This window comes from Lipotes vexillifer, unplaced genomic scaffold (assembly GCF_000442215.2).
Source record: "Lipotes vexillifer unplaced genomic scaffold, Lipotes_vexillifer_v1.1 scaffold2385, whole genome shotgun sequence".
Lineage (NCBI taxonomy): Eukaryota > Metazoa > Chordata > Mammalia > Artiodactyla > Lipotidae > Lipotes > Lipotes vexillifer.
Window position 1 is genome coordinate 59,801 of NW_006794923.1, and position 6,654 is coordinate 66,454.

Consider the following 6,654-nt stretch of genomic DNA (forward strand, 5'->3'; position numbering starts at 1 on the left):
ACACACACACACACACACACACACACACACACACACACACACACACACACACACACACACACACACACACAAAGAGAGGAGGTTAAAAACCACTGCCCTGGGGCTTCCCTGGTGGCGCAGTGATTGAGAGTCCGCCTGCCGATGCAGGGGACACAGGTTCGTGCCCCGGTCCGGGAAGATCCCACATGCCGTGGAGCGGCTGGGCCCGTGAGCCATGGCCGCTGAGCCCGCGCGTCCGGAGCCTGTGCTCCGCAACAGGAGAGGCCACAGCAGTGAGAGGCCCGCGTACCGCAAAAAAAAAAAAAAAGACAAAAAAACATTGCCCTGGAAAAGGCATGTAAGGAATCAGCGTTAAAGAAAAGGAAATTATATGTAAAAATACCTTTCGACCATTTTGTACATCATACTTCCTTATTAACCCGTTGATGGGTCTCTACATCAGAAAGAATTCAGTGGACTTGGTTACATCCTATTTCCTCCAGGTCTGTAGATACAATAAAGTGAAAAGGACTGGGAAGCTCAGATCTAAACCTCCCTGTGCCCTAGTCCTATGAGATGATGACTAGGGTCTGTCTATCTATCTTTCAGCCAACAACTACATGGAATCTAAGTGTCAGGCTGTCATCCAAGAACTGCGTAAGTGTTGTGCTCGATATCCCAAGGGAAGATCTCTCGTCTGTTCAGGATTTGAGAAAGAAGAAGAAGAGAAGCTGACGCTGAAGCCCACATGACAGTAAAGTTCTGCTGAGAAGCAAACTGCTGCCCCACATTTCCACCACGCGGGTTTTATCTATCCTCCTGACTCTTTCTTCAGGCCAGGTAGCAGCAAATATCAAATGAAAAAGTCAACTATAAAAGTTAATATGCCATCTATGCAGAACAAATATAAATATATTAAACAAATAAGTAGAATGTGATAAAACTGAGCTGCTAAAATAAACCTTTTAAGTGAAAATTTTTGGTTTGGTATATGTGATATGTTGACTTATTGTTACCGAAGTCAGATTTGGCTGCTTGCCACTCAAAAGCCAATAATGGAGAGGCAAGTGTCAGTGGAAAAGGTGCTTTAATCAGAAAACCTGGCAATCTGGGGAGAAGGTGGGTTTGTGTGCAGAGACCAACCCCAAAGATTCTGCTTAGCCATGACAGTTTTTTTTTTTTTAATTTATTTATTTTTGGCTGTGTTGTGGCGAGCGGGGGCTACTCCTCATTGCGGTGCGCGGGCTTCTCATTGCGGTGGCTTCTCTTGTTGCAGAGCACGGGCTCTAGGCACGGGGGCTCAGGAGTTGCGGCATGTGGGCTCTATAGCACAGGCTCAGTAGTTGTGGCACATGGGCTTAGTTGCTCCGTGACATGTGGGATCTTCCCCGACCAGGGCTCAAACCTGTGTCCCCTGCATTGGCAGGCAGATTCTTAACCACTGCCCCACCAGGGAAGCCCCACCATGACAGTTTTTAAAGGGAAAAAGGAGGTAAGAATCTCAGTGAATCATCAAGGAAGGTTGGATTCTGCATCATTCTCCTTTGCATGCAGACTGGCTGACTTTCTTCAGATGTTTTCTTGCCCATGTGATCTGCGTGCAGGATTGCTTAGGGGGGCTGTTGAGGGTAGAGAGCTAACTATTCTATCTCGGAAAAGAATCAACAGGTTAGACCAGGCATGGTGTGCATTCAGGAGAGTATAAGTCAGGAGTTAGGTTAAACTTCCTGGTGATCTCATTCCTATAACTAGGTTCTTTTAAGGTTACAGGGGAACAGAAATGGGCAAACAGGAAAGGGGTAAAAGAGCTGCTTTCATTATAACAAAATATATATTTGGTTTTTGTCTCCATTTCTGGCACTATGGTCCTAAAACCCTTGGAATTTCCTAAGTGATAAGTGCAATAAAGGTGTCTTCTGTTATGTTAATGAGACTTTTGAAAGCCCCTAGGTAACCTTAGGATGGGGGCTGGTTGCCAGGGGAACGGCCTTGCAGGGTTAGAGGGTTAGAACTTTCAGTTCCCACCCCCACCATGACCTCTGGGGAGGGGAGAGGGGCGAGAGGCTGGAGAATATTGGAGTTCAGTCACCAACGGCCAGTGATTTAATCAATTGTGACTTGTCAAACGATCACAGAAAAATAACAGAAAGCCAATGAATCATCAAAGTAGTAATTAGTGAAAGTTTATTGTGCACACACCAAAAAGACAGTTTGTGAACACAGAGCACTCAGACCAACACGTGGAATGAGGCCGAGGGGGGCACTGTTACAAAGCAGCTTACACAGCATGAGGGCAGTGACTGCTTATTCTTCACAGTGATTGGTTATAATATTAGAATTTTCTTAAATGGTCGGGAATTGGTCAGTGGTTAACCTCATATCAGCCTTAGGAAACAGTTTAGCTTATGCTTTCCAGAAGCATAGGCAAGAAATGACCCAGGTCAGGTTAGTCTCCTAAAATAAGCTAAATTAAGCCTTGCTTGTGTGACTAAACTGGTTTTGTCTGTTCATGGAGTTTTCAAGGCTGGTCTCAGTTTTTTATTTTTTATTTTTTAAATTTTATTGGAGTATAGTTCATTTACAATGTTAATTACTGCTGTACAGCAAAGTGATTCAGTTATACATGTATATATTCTTTTCCATATTCTTTTCATTATGGTTTATCACAGGATATTGAATATAGTTCCCTGTGCTATACAGTAGGTAGGGCCTTGTTGTTTATCCATTCTATATATAATAGTTTGCATCTACTAATCCCAAACTCCCAATCCTTCCTTCCCCCACTTCTCCCCCTTGGCAACCACAAGTCTGTTCTCTATGTCTGAGTCTGTTTCTGTTTCGTAGATACGTTCATTTGTGTCATATTTTAGATTCCACATATAAGTGATATCATATGGTATTTGTCTTTCTCTTTCTGACTTACTTCACTTAGTATGATAATCTCTAGGTCCATCCATGTTGCTGCAAATGACAAAATTTCCTTCTTTTATATGGCTGAGTAGTATTCTGTTACATATATGTACCACATCTTCTTTATCCATTCATCTGTCAGTGGACATTTAGGTTGCTTCCATGTCTTGGCTATTGTAAACAGTGCTGCTATGAACATAGGGGTGCATGTATCTTTTTGAATTAGAGTTTTCTCCGGATATATGCCCAGGAGTGGGATTCCTGGATCATATGGTAGCTCTACTTTTAGTTTTTTGAGGAACCTCCATACTGGCTGCACCAATTTACATTCCCGCCAACAGTGTAGGAGGGTTCCCTTTTCTCCACACCCTCTCCAGCATTTGTTATTTGTAGCCTTTTTTTTCTTTTTGGCTGCACTTTGCGGCTTGCAGGGTGTTAGTTCCCCAACCAGGGATCAAACCTATGCCCTCGGCAGTGAAAGCTCGTAGTCCTAACCACTGGACCACCGGGGATTTCCCTCTTATTTGTAGACTTTTTAATGATGGTCATTCTGACCAGCGTGAGCTGGTACCTCATTGTAGTTTTGATTTGCATTTTTCTAATAATTAGCGGTGTTGAGCATCTTTTCATGTGCCTATTGGCCATTTATGTCTTCTTTGGAGAAATGTCTGTTTAGATCTTCTGTCCATTTTTCGATTGGGTTGGTTTTTTTTGTTATTGAGTTGTATGAGCCGTTTGTATATTTTGGAAATTAAGCCCTTGTCAGTCGCATCATTTGCAAATATTTTTCCCAGTCCAAAGGTTGTATTTCATTTTGTTTATGGTTTCCTTTGCTGTACAAAGGCTTATAAGTTTGATTAGGTCCCATTTGTTTATTTTTGCTTTTATTTCTATTGCCTTGGGAGACTAACCTAAGAAAACATTGGTACAATTTATGTCAGAGAATGTTTTGCCTATGATCTCTTCCAGGAGTTTTATGGTATCATGTCTTATGTTTAAGTCTTTAAGCCATTTTGAGTTTATTTTTGTGTATGGTGTGAAGGTGTGTTCTAACTTCATTCATTTACATGCAGCTGTCCAGCTTTTCCCAAAACCACTTGCTGAAGAGACTGTCTTTTTCCCATTGTATATTCTTGCCTCCTTTGTCAAAGATTGACTGTAGGTATGTTGGTTCATTTATGGGGTCTCTGTTCTGTTCCATTGATCCATATGTCTGTTTTGTGCCAATACCACACTGTTTTGATTACTGTAGCTTTGTAGTATTGTCTGGAGTCTGGAGGGTTATGCCTCCTGCTTTGTTCTTTTTCCTCAGGATTGCTTTGACAATTCTGGGTCTTTTGTGCTTCCATATAAATTTTAGGATTATTTGTTCTAGTTCTGTGAAAAATGTAACGGGCAGTTTGATAGGGATCACGTTAAATTTACAGATTGCTTCGGGTAGTATGGCCACTTTAACAATATTAATTCTTCCCATCCAAGAGTATGGGATATCTTTCCATTTCTTTGAATCATCTTCAATTTCCTTTATTAATGTTTTGTAGTTCTCAGCATATGTCTTTCACCTCCTTGGTCAGGTTTATTCCTAAGTATTGTTTTTTGATGTAATTTTTAAATGGATTGTTTGTTTACATTCCCTTTCTGATATTTCATTGTTAGTGTTAAGAAATGCAGTCAATTTCTTCTTTTTTTCCTCCGCTCCCTCCTCCACCCCTCTGCCCCTGCAACCAATTTCTGTATGTTAATCTTGTATCCTGCTACCTTGCTGAATTCATTGATTAGTTCTAGTAGTTTTTGTGTGGAGTCTTTAGGGTTTTCTATATATGGTATCATGTCATCTGCATATAATGACAGTTTTACCTCTTCCCTACCAATTTGAATAACTTCTATTTATTTTTTTCTTGTCTGGTTGCTGTGGCTAGGACTTCCAATACTATGTTGAAGAGAAGTAAGAGTGGGCTTCCTTGTCTTGTTCCAGATTTTAATGGGAAGGCTTTCAGCTTTTCACCATTGAGTATTGGATTGGCTGTGTGTGGGTTTGTCATAAATAGCTTTTCTTATGTTGAGATATGTTCCCTCTATACCCACTTTGGTAAGAGTTTTAATCATGAATGGATGTAGAATTTTATTGCATGTTTTTTTCTTCATCTATTGAGATGATTATGGGTATTTTTTCTTTTGTTGATGTGGTGTATCACATTGATTGATTTGCACATATCAGACCATCCTTGTGGCTGTGGGATGAATCCAACTTGGTCGTGGTGTATGCTCTTTTTTATGTGTTGTTGGATTCAGTTTGCTAATATTCTGTTGAGAATTTTTGCATCTATATTCATCAAAGATATTGGCCTGTAATTTTCTTTTTTGGTAGTGTCTTTGTCTAGTTTCAGTATCAGGGTCATGGTGGCTTCATAGAATGTCTTTGGGAGTGTTCCTTCCTCTTCAGTCTTTTGGAAGAATTTGAAAAGGATCAGTATAAGTTCTTCTTTGTATGTTTTGTAGAATTTGCCTGTGAAGCCATCTGGCCCTGGACTTCTGTTTGTAGGGAGTTGGGATTTTTGTTTGTTTTATTACAGATTCTATTTCACTTCTAGTGATTGGTCTGTTCAAGTTATCTGTTTCTTCTTGATTCCGTTTTTTTGGGCTGTATGTTTCTAGAAAATTGTCCATTTCTTCTGGGCTGTCAAATTTGTTGGCATATAATTGTTCATAGTATACTCTTATGGTTTTTTGTATTTCTGAGTTATGAGTTGTGATTTCTCCTCTTTCATTTCTTATTTTGTTTGAGACTTCTGTCTTTTCTTCTTGGTGAGCCTGGCCAGAGGTTTGTCAATTTTCTTTACCTTTTCAAAGAACCAGCTCTTGGTTTTATTTTTTCTATTCTTTTTTAAATCTGTTTTATTTATTTCCTCTCTGATCTTTAGTAAATTCTTCCTTCTGCTGACTTTAGATTTTGTTTGTTCTCTTTCTGATTTTTTTAGGTTGTGGGTTAGGTTGTTTGAGATTTTTCTTGTTTCTTAAAGGCCTGTATTGCTGTGAACTTCCCCCTAAGAACTGCTTTTGCTGCATCCCATAGGTTTTGTATGGTTTTGTTTTCAGTCATTTGCCTCAAGGTATTTTTTAATTTCTTCTTTGATTTCATTGTTGACCCATTGGTTTTTTACTAGCATGTTGTTTAGTCTCCATGTAATCGTTTTTTTCTCGTTTCTTTTTCTGTGGTTGATTTCTAGTTTCATGCTGTTGTGGTCAGAAAAGATACTTGAAATATTTTCTATATTTTCTTAAATTTGTTGAGGCTTGTTTTGTGCCCTAGTATGTAGTCAATCCTAGAGAATGTTCCATGTGCACTTGAAAAGAATGTGTAGTCTGCTTTTTTTGGACGTAATGTCCTGAAAATATCAATTAAGTCTGTTCTGTTGTATCATTTAGGATCTCTCTTGCCTTATTGATTTTTCTGTCTCGAAGATCTGTCACAGATGTGAGTGGGGTGTTAAAGTCTCCTACTATTATTGTATACCCATCAATTTCTCCCTTTATGTCTGTTAGCATTTGCTTTATGTATCTGGGTGCTCCTATATTGGGTGCATATATGTTAACGAGTGTAATATCCTGTTCTTCTGTTGATCCTTTTATAATTATATAGTGTCTTTCCTTACCTTTCATCGTGGGCTTTTGGGTGATCCTATATTGGGTGCATATATGAGTTTTTTATTTTAACACTGTGTAATGAAGCCTCCATAAAAACCCAAAAGGATGGGGTTCAGAGAG